This window comes from Coenobita brevimanus, chromosome 1 (assembly GCF_032717465.1).
Source record: "Coenobita brevimanus isolate Jiangsu-jjx chromosome 1, ASM3271746v2, whole genome shotgun sequence".
Lineage (NCBI taxonomy): Eukaryota > Metazoa > Arthropoda > Malacostraca > Decapoda > Coenobitidae > Coenobita > Coenobita brevimanus.
Window position 1 is genome coordinate 68,226,836 of NC_136954.1, and position 21,383 is coordinate 68,248,218.

Sequence of the window (21,383 nt, forward strand, 5' to 3'; positions counted from 1 at the left end):
TTGTGTAAGCAAACTCCTTTTAACACCTTTATTCATTGCAGAAGCTACAGTTGCATTAAGGGGCATGGTAAGGAGGATTAACTTTTGAAATACAGCCTAAAAATGTAAATGGTTGGTGAACTAGTTGATGGAATGAATGCTAGCGTGTGTTTAAACAGGCACCCATGTTGCGACCTAGCGTGATCCGAGACTAAACGAATGACGATCGCTTCCCGCGCCGATACTGAAAATGACTTTAGAATTACTTTCAACATATTTTTGGAGCTTATTATTTTTAAATTTTGTCCGAATTAACAGAAATCCGGATCAAAGGGGTCCAGACCAAAGAGGTTCTACTGTAATTGTGTCTGATTTCTCCATTTTGCTTACTTTAATTTTCTATTCCGTCTGCACAAACTTCTTATGTCAATCACGACTGGTAGTTAAGCCAGTTCTTTTGTACCGGTTCATAACAAATCCGTTGTGCAGTCAGGGGTTAGCATCGGCAAGAACCAATTCAAGATTCGTGAGTGATTAGTCTCCACTGTGTACTGCTGAGAAAGTTTATTAAATTCTCGTCTTTACAGAATCGGCGAAGTAAGCTAGTTTAAAGTGAAAACTTATTACTGTACTTTATTTCTTAAGTCGATTCCCTTGTAATAAGTGGCGACTTTCCTTTTCTCCCACAAGTAGTGGAGAAATATTCAATATATTCTTTTCCTCTCAGCAACAGACTGGTGATCTGTAAGCTATTTATTCCATTCAATTGGTTATTTATTCCAAATCATAAACCCCCCAAAACAGAATCCTTCCACTCCTTTGATGGAAAATATGATGACGATGATGATGATGATGATGATGATGACAACAGTGATGATGGTGTTGACAATGATGGCAACTGATGATGGTGATGACAACAGTAATGATGGTACTGATGATGAGGGCAACTGATGATGATGATGATGATGATGATGACAATGATGATAAAACCTCCAGTGCCAAAGTACTCAAACCTGGCCAGTCCAGTTGAGCCATGGTGCGACTGTGTCACTGTAGTGGCCAGACACCTGAAGCTCTGTAAGACAGGTATGGCTCTGGCTCACCAGCGGCAACAGCTGACTCACCACCTCCTGGAACCAAGCCTCGCTCTCTTCCATCTCCTTAATACCTGTAAATCCACATTTACAGCAAAGATCAAATGCTGAATTCAGTGCTATGAAAGAAAACATGCAAATTACATCACCATTCAGTATGTTCCCTAGTATCCATACAGGTATACCCTGGCTTAACGATGCAATTGGTTAAGTAAAAACCCATCGTTAAGCGGATATTGTATCTTGGGGTAGATTTAACATGTAAAGTATGGGGATACATTTTTGAGCCTTGGCTTTCCTCCCAACCAAGTCCTAAACCCACCAGCATGAGTCCAAAAACAAATTTACAGCCAATCTAAATGGCCTAACAGCTGTGAAAGAAGCTACCCTAAGCCTAACACCAGTAGATATCTTACTAAAACCAACAATAAAACCTGAAAAGCGTTAAATTTAAATCTTGAAAAAATCAAGCTTAGTAAACTGTACCCCAAAATGATAATGTTCACTCCAGCTTTGGCTAAAACACATTAATCTAAGTCTAAAAACAGTTTATAAATCAACCTAAACACACAATTTTAGTCTAAAATATAATCAAAATTGGTAAAAAAACAAAAAAACAAATCCCATCGTTAAACCGGGGTTTGGCCATTGTTAGGCAGGGTATGGTGGTATTTCTACCCCCATCGTTAAGCCGGGGTATCGCATCTAGGGGTATCATATATCGAGGTATACCTGTACAGGCAAGTCCCAGTTAACAAGCAACCGCTTAACGAGAATTTGCAAATACAAGGTCTTGAAATCTGCACCACTGCCTGTTTAACGAGCACATAAAATCCCCCCAAATCCCAACTTACAAGAATCGATACGAGGGTTGTGCCCCAGCTGTCCGCTGTGTTAACCTAGCGTGCTAGGTAAACATGGCGGACAGTTGTGGTGCCGCTAGCTAAGAAACAAGTCGCACGCTAGCTCTGCGAGCCTCTTCCCACCTCATCTTCGTAAACATTATTCCAGCCAAGCTTGTCCAGTCAAGGTCGGTCTTGAAGTATGCTTTTTTTCTGTGTCCAGGATTACTGTATCATCATGTCTTCTAAGCATTCCACTGCAACCCCTAGTGCTCCCAGTACTAAGCGTGCTCGGCTTTCTATCTCTGTCGCCCAGAAACTGGAGATAATTAGGAAGTACAATAGTGGTAAGCGTGTGGCAGAAATCTGCTCTACCTACAAGCTCTCATCCTCGACCGTGTGCACCATCCTGAAGAACAAGCAGAAACTGACTGATTTGGTTGCTTCGTTCTGTGTGCCTCTGAGTGCTACCCAGACCCGTGTCCATGATTATGTGATGGAGAAAATGGAGAGGCTGTTGCAAGTCTGGATGGAGGACCAGAACCAATCCTGCATGCCTCTCTCCAAAGCCCTGATTCAAGCCAAAGCAGTGAAAGTGTGGGAAAGGTGCAAGAAAGAGTATGATGCAAGTGTTGAAGGTAGTGCAGGTAGTGTGAGTGCGAGTGATGTGATGAGTAACAGTGGTGGGTCGAGTGCTGACCCCAGGTCGGTGCCTGGCTTCAAGGCCAGTAAGGATTGCCTGACTCTGCTTCTCGGCAGCAATGCTGCAAGAGATGCACGGCTGAAACCCCTCCTGGTGTACCACTCCCAACACCCAAGGGTGCTGCACAGCGTATATCTCTATAGCCTCCCTGTTGTTTGGCAGGCAAACAAGAAGGCCTGGGTGACGAGGACCTTGTTCCTGGAGTACCTGATAGAATACTTTGTGCCCTTCCTGAAGAAGTACTGTGACAAGAACAATGTGGCCAACAGGTGTTTGCTCATCCTGGATAACGCCCCGGAACACCCGACAACCATCGAGGAAGTGTTCCCGAATGTAAAAGTAGTGTTTCTCCCACCTAACACCACTGCCTTACTGCAGCCCATGGACAAAGGTGTAATTGCCTCCTTTAAGGCATACAGTATTACACCAGGAGGTGTATGTGGAAACTTAATGATGCTTTGGATGCTAGGAAGTCTGTCAAGGAATTCTGGAAGGCCTACAACATTAAGGAAGCCATCCTCAAGATTAAGGAAGCCTGGGATGTGGTGAAGGAGGGGAAATGAACGGAGTCTGGAAGTCATTGTGGCCCGAGTGTGTGAAATCGTTCTGTGGCTTTGCGGCTGAGCCGGTGGCTGATGTGCAGAACGACATCGATGCCCTCGCACAGACTGCCGGCTTCGACGAGGTTAACCAGCAGGACGTGGAGCTCCTGCAGTCCCACTCACAGGAGCTGACATATGACGACCTTTTCCCTCGACAAACACTGACAGCAAGAGGTGGTGGAGGAGGAGAAGCTGCCTGAGGTTAAGGAGCCGACCACCAAGTTCCTCAGCGACATCAACAGAGAGATAGGAGAGGCAGACGATATGCTGGATGCAGACCCTATTGTTGATCGGGCTATGAATTTCAAGACAAGGATGGTGAAGGTGCTGTCAGGGTACGAGGGGCTACTCCGTCAGAAGAAGGTGAAAGCAACTCAGACCACCAACGATAGTTTCTTAAGAAGAAACCTCGCCCCTTGACTAGCACATCAACGTTGGATCCAGGACCCTAGTATGAGCAAGGCAGTTCCCAGGACTCTGTTCAGCTCCCCTACACCTCCTCTCTCCAAGCCTTCAACACCCTGCACCCCACAGTCACCAGCACCCTCATCACTGTCGCCACCTCAAGAGGAAGATTTCCATGAGTTCGAGAGCCTCCTCTCATCATCATCAGAGGCAGAGGAGGAGGAGTTGGGCCTTTGATTCTCTCACCAGCCTCCCACCACCGCACCCTCTCAAGCCTCGGAGAGAGGAAACGAGCCAGCCAAGCGGTGGTGGAGCACAGCTGGCATACGTCACGGAAGACACTTGAACCCAAGTAAGCCATCCAATTGCTTGTTGAATATGTTTCTCTTCCATTTTCTAATGCTGTTTTTTGTATTTCATGTGTATTTTTATTAACTCTTTATTTCTGCGTAAAATTGTCTGTCAAAGGTGTTGGTGGTCAGTGGAGGTTACTTGGCTGGTTGTTCATGCCATCCCTATTTTACCTATTATTTATGTTATGCTGCTTATATTAATGCTGTTGTTATATTTCAGGTGCATTATCCTCTTGTATTAACCCTTTATTCCAGCTTAAAATGATCAGAAAGTCAGTTTTGGTGGTTTGGGGGGAGGCTGCTCAGAGGCCTTGCTCCCTAACCCTATTTTCCCCATAAGTTCATTTAAAGAGAATTCGGCTAATGAGCAAAATCCTTGCTCCCAATTAGCTCATAAATTTGGGACCTGCCTGTATATGCATTATTCATATCATGTCATTACCTGTATCAATCGGAGGACAGGTTGCAGATACAGTATAATCATCATCTTTACACAACTACCACAAGGGAAAAATAAAGAAGATGCATAACCAGCACTAGGCTAGTCTAAAAACTGGTTAATATAATATGTTTTTTCAAATTTATATGGATATGGAAGATGTGTAGTTTGGCCTGGGAGGAAGGTCGAGTCCTGGAGGATTGGAAGTCAAGTATAATTATTCCCCTAAAAAGGAAATGGGAAAAAAGAAGTGAGTGGTAATCACAGGGGCATTTGTCTTCTTAGTGTAACAGGAAAAGTATATGGGAATTAGTTGGAGATGAACAGGGAGGTTTTTGGAAGGGAAGAGATTGTGTAAATCAGATATTCATTCTTAGGTCTTTAGTGGAAAAGTTTCTAGAGAAGGGAAAGAAGTTGTACGTGGCCTTCATGGATTTGGAGAAAGCATAAGACAGGTTGGATAGACAAGGAATATGGAAACTATTAAGGATATACAGAGTAAATGGGAAGTTGTTGAATACCTTGAAGAGTACCGGTATGTATGAGGGTGCTGAGGTTGCAGTGCATGGATAGTGAACTGAGTGAATTTTTCTGTCTGAATGTTGGATTGAAACAGGGATGTGTCATGTCCCTATGGTTGTCCAATATTTATATGGATGGGGTTATAAAGGAGATACAAGGTCGGGCAGTGGATGTTGGAGCGACCCTAATAAGAGAGGGTAGTGTTTGGAAACTCCCTGAACTGTTGTTTGCAGATGATACTGTATTGTTAAGTGAAGACAAAGGGAAACTGCAGGGCTTGATGAATGAGCTTTGAGAATGTGTAAGAAACTGAATCTAAAGGTGACTGTAGGGAAGAGTAAAGTTATGGACTTTGAGAGAAGTGAAGTCACTGAATGTACAGTTAGGTTCGATGAGGAGGAAATGGAAAATGTGAGTGTGTTTAAGTACTTGGGTAGTGTGATGAGTAAGGATGGAAGTTTAGAGGATGAAGTGCAACAAGAAAGAAAGGTTGTTGGTCCTTTGAAAGCAGTGATAAGGAAAAAGGAAGTGAGCATAGAAGTAAAAAGGCCACTGCATGACAGTATTGTGATACCAACCCTAACGTACAGAAGTGAAGCTTGGACCCTGTTGGAATGACACAAGTCAAGAGCTTATATGAACAGTGGAAATGAGTTATTTGAGAGGAGCATGTGGAGCTGCATGGAGAGACGACTGACAAATGATGATGTGAAGAAGTGCTGTGGTGTGGATGTGAAAGTGATAGAAAGCATTAGGAGAAATACACTGAGGTAGTTTGGCCATGTGGAGAGGATGGAGTGTGACAGACTAAAGAGGAGAGTGAGGCCGTGGATGTGATGGAGGGATGGAGTGGAGAGGTATATGAGAGAGGAGGGTGTGAGCTGGGAACAAGGCAGTGAAGTGGCACTGGACAGGGTGACATGGAGGTGATTTGTTTGTGGTCATCCCTTATGGGATTGAGGCATCTGGTGATAGATAGATATTTATATTCATGGTATGTGTTAATACATTGCACTTTTGTAGGCTACTGTCCCATAAATAGTGAGTTTGGGAGACATTGGGATTAGTACTGCATTATTCATACATTTCACTTACTCATATTGGCTTTAGCTCTATTAGTACGGATATTAGGAGGCTTACTGTACGTTGAGACCTCGCTTAACAGACCTGTTTATACTGAACTTAGGATATAGCAGGGCCCCTGATCCTACCAGGCAACTTTTGTTATATATCGGACCAAGATTCAGTATGGGAAGCACATCCATGAACCTACCTGACAAATCTGTTAAATACCAAATCCAGGCATGGTATAACAAGCACATATGGTGTTCTGCCACACAGCCACATGTGAGGTGGTGGACAATGGAGTTATGGAATGCACCACACATGCTGTAAGTCATGCAAGGTGAATCATTTGATCAGTGCATGGGTGGCAGAGCACATCCCAGGTCAAGCACTTGATTTGTCCTCACTGTCACTCTGCTCTTCATACTGACAACATCTCTGCCTCCACCACTCCACCGCCTACCATACTGACAACATCTCTGCCCCTGCCATGCCACTGCCTACCAATTTCTCACATGACCACATGTGCTCATCTTAGTGTACTTGTGAATGATGGCCTCTATGGAAACATCACTGTCAGCAACACCACTGACCTCTAAGTCTGAAAATCTTCCCCATTTCAACTATATATTAAATAATAAAGAAACATGAGCATGATGTACCACTTAGTGCACTCGTAAAGAAGCATGGTCTTTAGAAGAGTATGATCTATTATAAAGATTTTTATTAAGGGCAAGGAGAAAATAGACGAGAAAATGAAAAGGTTGGAATATGATAAAAAAAAGTGGGACGGTCTACAGGTTGCGGAAGATGATTCAAAGGGCTGGACAAGGCAGAGTACAATGGTATACACAGCAGAGAGCCAAGGATGTTCCTGTGCAATATTGTGACATCCAGTATGCAGCAGAGTGGTTTGCTGTGCACTTCGGACACACGAGTTTCAAGTGCTGTGATGACTGGCTGTGGCAATTCACAAGGCCTCATAGCATTGTTAACAAGTCCATCGCAAGGAAGTTCCTGAGTGCTGATATCGCCGCAGTCGAACCTTTTGCACAAGAGCTAAAAAACTGACTGAGAAGGAGGAGTTGCATTTATTCCAAATAGCAAAGGAGCATCCCTTTGAGTGAGGAGATAAGGCATAAACTTTGTCCCTCTTCTCTCTCTTATTCTCCATTCCTTCCCTCCTCTCTCTCTTATTCTCCATTCCCTCCCTCCTCTGTCGGAGAGAGAGAGAGAGAGAGAGAGAGAGAGAGAGAGAGAGAGAGTTGATGATACAGTAATCACGTGATCTTTGCCAATGCCTTGGTAACTATAGGCTGTTTTTCCCGGACAATGACTTACTGTACCTCAGTCACCGCGGGTGGTGGGCAGGTTGCTAATTTAGTAATTTATTTAATTATACCAATATATATTTTACAGTAATTCGCACAAATATATGCAAATGATTTGCGCTAGCACTTTGCAACATTGCACAAGCTAAATATTAGACTGCGCACTTGCGCAAATTACAAATAATAGAAAATAATAATAATAAATAAAAGTAAGTTAGTAGGTATGCTGTTTTATTTAAATCTCAATATTTTTCAGTAATTCCCAAAAATATATGCAAATGGTTTGCGCTTGCGCTTTGCGACATTGCGCAAGCTAAATATTTGTCAGACTGCGCATTTGTGCAAGGCAGTGAACTGTGGATTGCGCTTTGCGCTTGCGCAAGGTCCTTCTTCGTTTGCGCTGCCCACCATTGAGTATTTGTAATAAGTGGGTACATAAGTGATGTAGTGGTATTAGAGGTAGGCTGTGAAATGCTGGTGATTTGCTTTGTGTGGTGCACTGGGGATAGCATGCAGAGACTGTCAGGTGTAAAAGTACTGATCATGCTTGAGAGTCTCTTGAGTGTGTGGAGGAATTTTGTTGTACAGGAGAAATGTTATGTGCTGGAGGTGGGGCTGGAGCTAGTTCTATGGCTTGCGAAAGGAGTAGCTGAAAGAAATTCAGGAAGCTATTGTCACCCTAACAATGGGAGGGCTCTCCCTCCATGCTATGGGATCTTTGTATATGGCTTGTGTTAGGTGTGTAACACTGTATGGTTGTGAGACCAAGGCAGTAAAGGAAGAGGATATTCATAGGTTCAAACTTACAAAAATGACAATGATTAGATGAACGTGTTGTGCATCCTTAAATACAAGGACTGGGGTGGCTAGGACTGAAACTGAAGAGTTGAAAGGAAGGATGGCACTGTACTTGAAATGTACTGGTGGTATGATGAGGAGGGGTAAATTGAGATGGTTTGGGCATGATGAGATGGGGGATGGCAAATGGGTGCGGAAGGTGAGAAATGTGAATGTCATGGGTAGGGCTGCTAAAGGCAGACCAAAAAAGACCTAGAATGAAGTGTCATAGAGTGTGACCTCAGTCCTCAGGGATAAGGAACTGAACAGGAAGACTGTCAGAGATCGAGCAGTGTGGAAAGCCGCCATTAGGTGACCAGGGCTGATTCATGCAAGCATGTTGGAGCCTTTATAAACAATATATATGATACAATATGACTGACTCTGTCAGCAAGTCTTTCCTCTTTCTCCTCCTCTTCAGGAAATTCAAATCCCCGCTGCTCCAGGCATCTCTCTCCTGAACTGACAGTTGTGGAGAGAGTTACTCCTGATCCACCAAGTGATATTTTTTACTGTTAATGAGTTGAAAAACTGCATGTGTAAATAGCGTAAAGTATTATTATATGACATGAATGTAAGCTCAGTGATGTAGAGGCTTAAGTGGACTATGTGTGCATGTGCAAAAAGACTGTTTGAAGTTTTTGTGCTGTCCTGTAATTACTGTACTGTTAAATGTGTAAGATTCTGAATGAAGAGCACAAGAAGTAGCCAGTCATTGTAAGTGGACCGGCCAGTCACTGAGCACCTGGAGAAGGAATGAAGTCACACGGTACATAAAAACTGCTTGCTGTATTTCCTCTTCATTATTATCTATTGAAATGAGGGCCAAAGTCCTGTTCTGTATTGATTATTGTTCTACATAATGTATCATGGAACACAGGCTAACCCCACACAATACTGATTTATTGACAGCTTATAACCTGTCCAACGTGAGGTACTGTACATGACTGAACCAGTGTTCATATACAGTAAAAGTCCATTAATCCGAATGGAAGTGGACTGAGAATCATTCAGACTATCAGCTTTTTCAGATTTTTGGGTGGGACCCCTAAGACACTTGACTTCATGTTTAAACTAAAATTTTACTGAATGGATCACTTTTCATTCATTCACAATACAATATGGCACATATTAACATTACTTTACGTATTACCGTACACAAATTTTTTCCTTAATAATGTATTACTGAAGACACGAACTCTAAATGGTAAATTAAGAGATGTTATGGGTTGCTTAACTCACCAGTAATGCGTAGTGTTGAAAATAGCAGTTGTAGGCAGGTAAATCTAATTAGAGAGAGTAAGTCCAGGGTTAATAATAATATGAATGTATTGTAGAAGCACAAAAACTCAATATGTATTACTGTGGAAAATTCCTTAAACCTACAGTACAATATATTTCACTTTGTTTGTCACTTTCACTCATTGTCCTCGAGCATCAGCTCAGGACTAGCTGCTTCTTCTAGGGTTCCTTGAGGTGTCTTCTTTGGAGTGTGGGTAGCTGGTCTTGGGTCATCATCGGTGGATTTACCTGCCTGGTTGCTTATGCACTTCAGCCAGTTACAGATATCAGCCTACCTGACAGCCTGCTCACATTTCTTGTACAACTCATTTTGCAAGATATGGAAATTGATCACCTCAGCCCCATTGTAATGATTATTTTGTTCAACGAAATGCACCAGTTTATCAAAGTATAGATGCTTCCTTCCATGACCACATTGCTCGGCACTTTGGCGCATTTGGCGCCCAGTTTGAATTTTTTACTTTTGATGTTTTTGTCAGCCTTCTTCAAAAATTCGGATTATTGGGATTTTCGGATTATCAGTGTTCGGATTAATGGACTTTTATTGTATACTGGTACTGACCCTACAACCAGTATGGCTGGTCCCTATCAGACATCTTATACTGTATATGAGCTATCAGATATACCCTCTTTTCCCCCCAATTACTGTAGTCTGTTATAAGGGCTCACTGTAGAGTATATTATTCTGGCTAATACAAACTAATTGTATTCAGCAAAAAGAAGCTCCTCCCCCAACTGCTTAGAAAAAAAAAAAAGAGAGGGGGAGGCATGTCACCAACCTCTGAGTAATCTTTTGTAGGAAGCTCCTACCCCTTATATAAGTTAACATTTTTTAAATACCATTTACGTTTTCCCAGGCCTTGGTCAAGCATACATGTGTAAGCCTCTTTGTTATCCACTGTGGCCAACTTACTTGTATTTTTGTTGGTGAGCCACCAACAACCACCGTGGTCTTTTGTCTTGCTTTGTCTGTTTGCTAATGGTCATGTGCCCTTGATGATGCCAATCCTTACCTCGGGCATTGGGTTTGAACGTGGAGTTTCCCTTCTCCTAATCCAGCAGTCATCCAAAGCAGAGAAATCAATTAAGTAGAAAAAATAAGTACTCCAATCTCTCCCCTGACTTTTGACAGTGTATCAATGAGCTTTGGAGAGACCTTTCTTTGTAATGGGACTGATTTTATAAACCCACATTTCCTAACCTTACTACCCTCCACATCTTATCTCCTTCCTAACCTTACTAGCCTGACTTCATAACTTACCGCTCAGCTACTCTCATTACCCTTGTCATTTTCCTACTGTACCTTCCTAACCTAACTATCCTTATCACTTCTTCTTAACCTCACTGCCCTCATCTTACCACCTTACTAACTTTACTACTCTCCTAAACTTAACACCTTTCTAAGCATACCCTTACTATTAAACTGTAAGATGATATTTAAGAAAAACAAACAGTTACAGTTAGTAGACTCATAGATTTATTCTCTCTCTCTCTCAAGCCATATGGTACAGAGCAGAGCAGATTGATAGAAACGAGGCCCTTGAACAATTCATGGGATTACAATGTGCAGGTTGAATGGGAGAGAGAGGAGACACTGTCAAGGACAAAATTTCATCTAATATTTCACCTTTTACATGTCATTACTTTCCTCTGATGGATCACATTCCTAACTGAAAGGGATGTGGAATATGTCTAGGCTGATAACTAATTTTCTTTGATATGAGGTATCAGGAAGGACAGTGATGGATACATCATACATGTGAAGCAGACATGGTGAAAAAGTAGACAAACTTTTGTCCCTGACTGTACATACAGGTAATGGCATCGCCCCACCTGGAGACCTACACAGGCATCATTATAAGTATACTGCACTTTGCCTCAGGGAAGAGATGTGACCACTACTGATCTCATCATTATCTTACGCATACTCTCACTTAAATTAAATTTTTGTATTCTTGTGTCCACAGAGTGCATGCATGCATGCGTGTGCTTATCACACATGAATAGCATTTGTCCCTCACAGAGGTGACCTCAAAATACTGTACTAAAACAAAATCCTCTTCTACACTTGCCTGATAATGCTTCGTGCACCCTGTCCCAATTTATTATGCCATCTGGAGTCACCCATGTGTCCTGAGGTGAATATTTTCTTTCAGCACTTTCATTCCCAGGTGTGGCTGCCTTCACTAAGTTCTCCACTTCAGCTGACAGGAAGCTCTGACACCCTTTAATATGACTGAACATTATGGTATTCTCTTTCTCCCTTCTCATACTTAAACCCCTGCAATGTGATGACATCTTTATCTGATGTAATTCTGCTACTGCATGAAGGTTTTATTCAGCTTAGGAGATATATTTCAATTTGAGGGGTTATTTTTTAAACCTTTCTCTGTGAGATGCTCTTCTTTAACTGAATAAAAATGTACAGAAGTAATAAGAAAAAACTGAAAAGATATTAACTGAGCTGAGCAGTGGGGGTTACTGTGGATTTGTAACATGAGAGAAACAAGTATGGACAAGGTTGCCTGGAGATGGTTCAATCTCCACTGAGGTGTTACCAGAAGGGAGTGTAGCATTGCTTGATAGCTACTAATAAAATTGTATTCCTCTTCTCCAGTTTTCGGAGACTAAGGTTTTTCAGCTGATTACAAATGATTCACTGGAGACTGGGAAACTCCTCTATAGCTATTGCAGCAGATATCAACGGTCCAGTCCTCACATCTGAAAAGGGTTACAAATGCATTAACAGCTGCTCTTTTTTTTATCTTCAAGGAGAAATTTCAAACAGACCAATTATTGCTTCTCAAAGTTTTAGCATTCTATGTATGAGACTGCAGCATAGCTATGGGGGGGCCTGGGCCCCCAGTAGTTTGACCTCTGGCTCCCCACTGAACCATCCCCCATTTGAAATTTCCGATAATTTAATGTGTGCACACTGTACAGCAATGTCGCCACCCCTAAACTGGGTTTGGCCCCACCCTGGCCCCTTCCATTGGTGAATAACTGGCCATGTCACTGGTGTTATGTGAACAAATGTGACATCAGACATATGTACCTCCAACAAAGAACTCAACTCAGGGAAATTGAGGGTGTAATAGTGTAACAGGTTATCACTCCCAAAGATTAAATTCACAGTTTAACCCCTTCAAACCAATGATGTATTTTGTTTCATCTTAATTCTTGCCACCACTAGAACATTTAATTCAGTTTACAAGAGGCTTTTTAACTGAAGGGGTTAGATTTAGCTATCATTAACTATGTCACTTCAAGGGTGCTCTCTAAAGCTGGATGTACTCATCTAGTGACAGGATGAATAAAAAAAGAAATACATCACAGGACTGAAAGGGTTAATGCCAAGTTGTATAAACCAAACCCAGCAGGACCTACCCTAAAGATGAAAGTCACATACTTTGGTTCTAACCTTGGTAAGTGTGATAAAGATTTAGTCTTAGTATTGTTAATAATGATGCTAGGTGGCAGAAAAATACAGTATGGCACTACAATGTCAATCACTATTGTGGCTGAATCTGGTAGAGTACCTGTAGCTACTGTATCTGAACCCAAGAAACGGAAGCTTACAGGTGTCCCTCATTTTCCCTCACTACATATATTTTTAAATCAGTAAAATATAATAGGAAATAGCACTGACTTCCCAAGTTAGGTTACAATAACAGAGTTTAATTGGGTCTGGTCAGATGAGGTATTTACTGCTGTACATTATATATAATTTCCCACAACATTCAAGTCTCATTCTCCTTCCTCTCAGCTGAGTTTCATCTGAAACACCAGCCTGCCCCCTTTATCTAGAGTTTAACCTGTTGAGCTCTGTTGAGCACCACCTCTCCTCCTCTAAACCTCACCTTCTTTTTCTAACGGAGACTCAGCTGTCTGAGGCAACTGACAGCAAACCCTTTTCTGTATCCTCCAACTTTCTCTATACTCATTTCAAAGCCAAAGGTGGCTGTTGTGTATACATACGCAACAACTTATCTGGCTCTCGTGTTCCTGAACTTGATTCTTCTGAATTCTCCACACTCTGGCTTCGGCTTTCCTGTCATTCTCTGACTAAATATATCTGTGCTGTTTACTTTTCCCCTAATTCTACTGACTATCAAAAATTCTTCGACTATCTTACTTCTACGATGGAACACATTCTGTCTATTTCTCCTTTCTCTGAAATCTCCATTCTTGGAGATTTCAATGTTCACCACCACCTTTGGCTCTCCTCTCCTTTCACTGATCCACCTGGTGAACAAGCCTACATCTTTTCTATCCTTAATGACCTAGAGCAGCTTGTACAGCACCCTACCCATATCCCTGACCGCCTTGGAGAGAGCTCCAACATACTTGACCTCTTCCTCACAACTAATCCTTCTGCTTACTCTGTTAATCTTTTCTCTCCGTTGGGCTCCTCCGATCACAACCTTATTACTTTAACCTGTCCTATCACTCCGGTACGGCCTGTGGACCCTCCAGGGAAACGTCGTCTGTGGCATTTTGGAGCTGCAGACTGGGAGGCCCTCAGGCAGTACTTCTTTGAATTTTCCCTGGAATGATTATTGCTTCCATGGCCGTGAGCCATCTGAGTGTGCCTTGCGCATTACGGAGGTTATTCAATCGGGCATGGAAGCATACATTCCTTTCTCATATCCTTTGACTAACGCAAGAAAGCCTTGGTTTAATCACGCTTGTTCTAATGCTGTCCGCAACAAGGAGAAGGCCTACAAAAGGTACCGGAGTCAACCCACCCCTGAATCACATAATCTTTATGTTTCTGCCCGGAATCGTGCAAGTCTGTTCTTCGCTCTACTAAAAATAATTTCATCCATACTAAATGCTCTCAACTCTCCAACTCGAATTCTTCCCGCTCCTTCTGGCACCTTGCCAAAAATCTTTCTAACAACTTTACCTCATCATCCTTCCCTCCTCTTTTCTACTCTGATGGTTCTGTAGCTATTTCTTCTACTGATAAAGCAGATCTCTTTGCACAGACTTTCTCCTCCAATTCCACCTTAGACGATTCTGGTGCTGTTCCTCCATCACTTCCCCCCTCTGACTTCCTCATGGCTGACATTAAAATTTCTTCAGTTGATGTATTTTCTGCCATCACTGGCCTCAGTACTAACAAGGCATATGGGCCTGATGGGGTCCCTCCTGTTGTTCTGAAGAACTGTGCTTCTGTGCTTACACCCTGCCTAGGCAAACTATTTCGCCTTTGTCTGTCAACTTGTACCTTTCCTTCTTGCTGGAAGTTTGCTCTCATTCAGCCAGTCCCAAAGAAGGGTGACCATTCCCAACCCTCCAACCATCGTCCAATTGCTTTAACGTCCTGTATTTCAAAAGTTTTCGAGTCAATTCTTAATAGAAAAATTTTAAGGCATCTTTCCTATCACAACCTTCTTTCCGATCGTCAGTATGGGTTCCGTCAGGGACGCTCCACTGGCGATCTTCTCACCTACCTTTCAGACTCCTGGTCATCCTCCTTTCGGGACTTTGGCGAAAGCTTTGCCATTGCACTTGACATCTCAAAGGCTTTCGATCGAGTCTGGCATAAATCTTTAATTTCCAAACTACCCTCCTACGGTTTCTATCCTTCTATCTGTGCCTTCATCGCTAGCTTCCTTTCTGGTCGTTCTATAGCCGCTGTTGTAGACGGCCATCGTTCTTCTCCTAGATCTATCAACTGTGGTGTTCCTCAGGGCTCTGTCCTATCACCAACTCTCTTCCTTTTATTCATCAATGATCTTCTAAGCTGTACATCTAACCCTATCCACTCATATGCTGATGACTCCACCCTTCACCTTTCCATTTGGTTCCCGCAACGCCCATCTCAACAGTTACTTCAAGAAACAAGGGATGAGGCTATGGCACACCTAATGTCTGACTTGGCTCATATCTCTGACTGGGGTAAAAATAATATGGTTGTCTTTAATGCATCTAAGACTCAGTTCTTACACCTATCAACCCGACAAAATCTTCCACAGGTATACCCACTAATGTTTAATAATATTCAGATTAATCCTGCATCATCCTTGAACATGCTTGGGGTTTCATTTACTCGGGACTTATCTTGGAAAGATCATATTACATCTCTTGTAAAATCTGCTTCCAAGAGATTGGGTGTGCTAAGCCGACTCCGCTCTTTCTTTACCCCTGCACAATTGTTGACTCTATACAGGGGTTTTATCCGCCCCTGTGTGGAGTACAACTCTCATGTGTGGGGAGGCTCCCCACATACAGCTCTTCTCAATAGGGTGGAGGCAAAGGCTTTTTGTCTCATTAACTCTCCTCCTCTTACTGACTCCCTTCAACCTCTGTCTCTTCGCCGCACTGTTGCATCTTTATCTCTTTTCTATCGCTACTTTAATGGTCACTGCTCCTCTGAACTGTCTGCTTGCATTCCTCCACCTCTACGACGGGCGCGTAGCACCCGTCTGGCAGCAAACTCTCATCCCTTTTCTGTCCAACTCTCTAATGCAAGAGTTAACCGTTACTCCCAGTCTTTCATTTATGCAACAGGTCAGCTCTGGAACTGTCTCCCTCTGTCTGTATTTCCTGCTGCCTATGATCTCCAGTCTTTCAAATGTAGTGTGTCCAGGCATCTCAAAATGATCGGATCTTGAATTTGGCTCTCTATTGTATTTTGTTTTTCTCTTGGAGGGAACTGTTACTGCGGGCTCATGGCCTTTGGTTCCTTCTTCCTCGCATTAAAAAAAAAAAAAAAAAAAAAAAAAAAAACACCAAATAAAAGCATATTGTACATACTGTACTTATAACCTAAATTTATCAAATATATGAAAACAATATAAGGTACATTTCCAGATTTAGTCAAAGATTATCTATCTATCTATCTATAGCCTGACACCATAATCTCATAAGGGGTGGCCATTTGTCTTTAAGATATTTTACAGGGAGGGGCCAACCCACTTTCTGACATGTAGGGAACATGTATTGAGAGAGTTCTAGAAGGTATGATTTGAGAAAGGGTGAATATTGATGAGATGCAGTTTTGGTTTATGCCAGGCAGGGGGACCACTGATGCCATATTCATTGTTTGACAGCTTCAGGAGAAATATATAGTAAAGAAAAGGGAACTGTACTTTCGCTTTGTTGATTTGAAGAAGACCTTTGACAAAGTCCCTAGAGAGGTGGTGATGTGGGTAATGAGAAAGCTTGGGATCGAGGAATGGCTGGTTAGAGTGGTTATGGCCATGTGTGTGGATGCTCACACCCAGCTAAAAGTGAATGGAGATTTGAGTGATAAGTTTTCTGTAAATGTTGGTGTGCATCAGGGGTCAGTTTTGAGTCCCTTACTATTTATCATGGTACTTGAAGCCCTCTCATGTGACTTCAGAAATGGACTCCCATGAGAGATGTTGTATGATGATGATTTTGTGTTGACTGCAGAGAATGAAAGGGAGGCGGAAGAAAAGATTTAGGAAGTGGAGAGATGGTATGGGGCGCAAGGACTTACGAGTAAACGCAAATAAATCAAAAGTGATGATATCTAGGGTTGGTGGCAGTACTGTCAAAGAGGGAGAGTGGCCATGTGCAATGTGCCACAAGGGCATGGGAAGTACAATAAGTCAATCTTGTGCAGTGTTTGTGATAAGTGAGTGCATAACAGATGCAGTGGTATTGACGCAGACTGTGAGATAATGTTGATTTAAGTTTGCAGTGTATCAGGGAGAGCAGGTGGAGATTGTCTGGTGTGAAAGGATTGAACTTGCTGGTGAGTCTGTGGAAGAGCTTTATCATTTGGGAGACATGTTATGTGCTGGAGGTGGGGCTGGAGCTAGCTCTGTGGCAAGGGCGAGGAGAGGTTGGAAGAAATTCAGGAGGCTGTTCCCTCTCCTAATACTGAGAGGGCTCTCCCTGTATGCTAAGGGAGCTTTGTATGCAGCATGTGTTAGGAGTGTAGTGCTGTATGGTAATGAGACCTGGGCAGTACAGGGCTCTTGTTTGGCGAGCCACAGCTCGCAAATGCGAGTATTTTTTTCCCTTCGGCAAACAAATTTACATGCAAGTCACCTTTTGGCGAGGAGAAAATACATCCACTTCAATGCCCAGTAAAATACAAAATAAGTAAATCTCACTTAAGTGAACAAAAGATCGATTATTAAGTCTTTCCTTGTCGCCACTGTGAATGTTTAAAGATAAAGAATGTGTACATAAATAAATAAATATATTTATTGCTCGTAAAATACTTTGGCTCATAGTCAGTTTGGCTACTAAAAATTTATTTGGCTCGTAAATCTGAAACCTTAGGAGCCAAATGGCTCGCAAATATCAGCAGTTAGCAAGAGCCCTGCAGTAAAGGACGTGGATATTCGCAGGCTCAAACATACAGAAATGACAATGATCAGGTGGATGTGCAGTGCATCCCTGAGTGCAAGGCCTGGGGGGGCTAGGTTTTACAATGGAAGAGTTGAGGTAGGATGGGACTGGACTGTATTGGTATTGTGATGAGGTGAGATAGACTGAGGTGGTTTGGACATGGGGGATGATAACTGGGTGCAGAAAATGAGAAGTGTTAATATTAGGGGTGGGTTTGCAAGCAGTAGACCAAAAAGGGCCTGGGATGAGGTTATTATAATATATGACCTCAGGGTTAAGGAACGGAACAGGGAGGCTGCAGAGATCGAGCAGCATGGACAGCCGCCATTAGGTGACCAAGGCTAACGCATGCATGCACGTTGGAGCCTTCAAAAACTAAATGAAACGAACACGTGTATAATGTACAGTACAGTACAGTATTTGGAAATTTTTTGACACTCCAACCAAGAATCAAATCCTGGACCTCTAGACAGAAGTTAGGCATCGTTAGCACTACATCACAGTGTGATAAAAGCCAAGCCACCTGAATTCTATGAAGAACCAGGTAAATCTGTTATGGGAGGATATTTTTCAATCCCACCCCATATTTTGATACATATTTCAGACACATGAGGATTTTTGCATAGCCCCACACAATTCAGCAAGTGACACAGCAGTTTTAATCTATCCCAGCCAGTACATAAGTAACTTCCTATGTATGCTGGAGAAACACACATTACACACGTGTACATATGTGGAAAGTTTTTGATGTTCCAGCCAGGAATCGAACCTAGGACCTCCAGACAGAAGTCAGGCACTGTTAACACTACACCAAGGCATAATAAAAGCCAAGCCACTGAATTCTATGAAGAACCAGGTAAGTCTGTTATGGGAAGATATTTTTAAATCCCAACCCATGTGAAGATATGTTTCAGACACATCAGGATTTTTGTGCAGCCCCACACAGCTCAACAAGCAACATAGCAGTTTTAATCTATCCCAGCCAGTACACAAGCACCTTCCTATATATGATGGATAAACACGCATTAGTTACACATGCCTAGGCCTATTCATGTAGAAAGTTTTTAATTCTCCAGCTGGAAATCAAACCAGGGGCCTTTGTCTGATGTCTAGAGGTCCTGGGTTCAACGCGTGGGTTTAGTTGGGGTTTATAAAATGGGGTGGCCAAGTCTAGCTATAAGATAGCCATGGAAAACTTGGGGAGGCTGGGGATATTTCCTCAGAAATCTGGGTTGGCCAGGCATATTTCAGGGGTGGCCAGTGCCTCCCTGGCTATCCCTCTGCTATATCACAGCCCTTCTGCCCTTGTGTCCAGCAAAAATAATTGCTATACATGTGGCCTCATATTTACAAGGTGTGCCACACACATAAGATTGCTCCATCTCATTACCTGTGAATGGATTTATTAAAATTGCACAGTAATAACTAACCATGTACAGGGCCCTTATGGGCGCCACCTTCCTCTACTGTGGCTCTTCATTGTTCACAACAACAGAAGAGTCCTGAGGATCTGTGATTTGGGGTACTGTCATGACCTAACTGGTCAAAGGCAAGTCACAGTTAAGAATGGATGGTCACTGGTCACAGCCTATTGAGCTATCCAATGAAATAAAAGGTCCCCAGCACTAACGATGATAACCTAATTTCCTATTACCCACTGTGGTTTGATAACATGCTCAAGAGAGCATCATTAGGCTCTTGCACTGTTAACATCTCGTCTTCCTATTATTATTCCAACCCCCTGCGAGTAGGGGAGTTTTCAAGTATACTCCCTCAGTATCCCTGCTTGTCGTACGAGGCAACTAAAAGGGTTGACGGAAGGTTAGTGCCCCTCCCCAGAAAACAGCTAACTAAAAAGACGAACAACAAGCCTCGGACAAGGACTGACCAAAAGATGACGACCAAGGACCGGACAATGGACATGATACGGATTGCAACATGGAATGTCTATCTATCTATCTATTGCCAGACGCCTCAATCCCATTTGGGGTGGCCACAAACAAATCGCCTCCACGTCGTCCTGTCTCCCGCCATTTCACTGCCCTGCTCCCAACTCACACACCCCTTTCTCATATACCTCTCCACCCCATCCCTCCATCTCATCCTCGGCCTCCCCCTCCCTCTTCCCCCCTCCACCTCACTCACATACACTCTCTTCGTCAGTCTCTAACCCTCCATCCTCTCCACATGGCCAAACCACCTCAGTGTGTTCCTCATAATGCTTCCTATCACATCCACATCCACACCACAACGCTCCTTTATATCCTCATTCGTCAGCCTGTCTCTCCATGTGACTCCACAGGCTCCTTTTAAATAACTCATTTCCACTGCTCTCACTCTTGACTTGTGTCCTTCCAACAACGTCCAAGCTTCACTTCCGTACATTAGAGTTGGTATCACAGTACTGTCATGTAGTAACTTTTTCACTTCCATGCTCACTTCCCTGTTTCTTATCACTGCTTTCAAATAACCAGCAACCTTTATCCCTGCTGTACCCTTTCACGCACTTTACCCTCCAAACCTCCATCCTTTCTCATCACACTACCCAAGTACCTAAACGTACTCACATTTTCCAATTCCTCACCATCCAATCTTGCTGTACATTCACTGACTTCACCTCTCTCAAAGACCATCACTTTACCCTTCCCTACATTCACCTTTAGATTCCGTTTCTTACACACTCTCCCAAACTCATCCACCAAGCCTTGAAGCTCCCCTTAATCTTCACTCAACAACACAGTATCATCTGCAAACAACAGTACAGGGAGTTTCCAAACACTATCCTCTCTCGCCAGGGCCACTCCAACATCCACTACCCTACCTTGTACCTCTTTTATTACCCCATCCATGTAAAGACTGAACAACCATGGGGACATGACACATCCCTGTTTCAACCCAACTTTCAAAGAGAAAAATTCACTTAGTTTACCATCCACACGCACTGCAGCCTTCGCACCATCATACATACTCTTCACAGCATTCAACAACTTCCCATCTACTCCACATATTCTTAACACTTTCCACAATCCTTGTCTATCCACCCTGTCATATGCTTCATCTTTAATGTATTATATTTTTTTTACTAAGAAATTGACATTTTTGCTTATATTCCTGCATATTATCTTATAATCATTTTTTCATTCATTCATTGCCAGACGCCATATATCCCAAACGGGGTGGCCAAGGGCTTAGAGTTAATTGTTTTACTGGGAGGGGCACTAATCCTCCACCAACCCCACTTGACACGTAGGGAGAACGTTATGCCAACAGCATCTGGTGTTCCCAGGCGGTCACCCATCCAAGTACTAACCAGACCCAACGTTGCTTAACTTCGCTGATCGGACGGGAAGCAGTGTACTCAACGTGGCATGGACATTATTACCAACCCCAGGAAATACGGTAACAGCCAATAAAAGTGACTACTTTTTTTTTTAAGCAACACTGTAAAATAACTATGCCACATTTCTGTATTGCCATATAAATATTTTACGCATAATAAGTTTACTGTTCTTTCATATATTATAATACATTACCATTATATTCTTATGTGTTTATCTTATTGTGATGCCTAT

General features: G+C 42.7%; 1 pseudogene; it reads right to left on the reverse strand.

Moving 5' to 3' along the window:
* Positions 1–21,072: 21,072 nt before the first annotated feature.
* Positions 21,073–21,191, reverse strand: LOC145415457 (5S ribosomal RNA; annotated as a pseudogene).
* Positions 21,192–21,383: the final 192 nt, after the last annotated feature.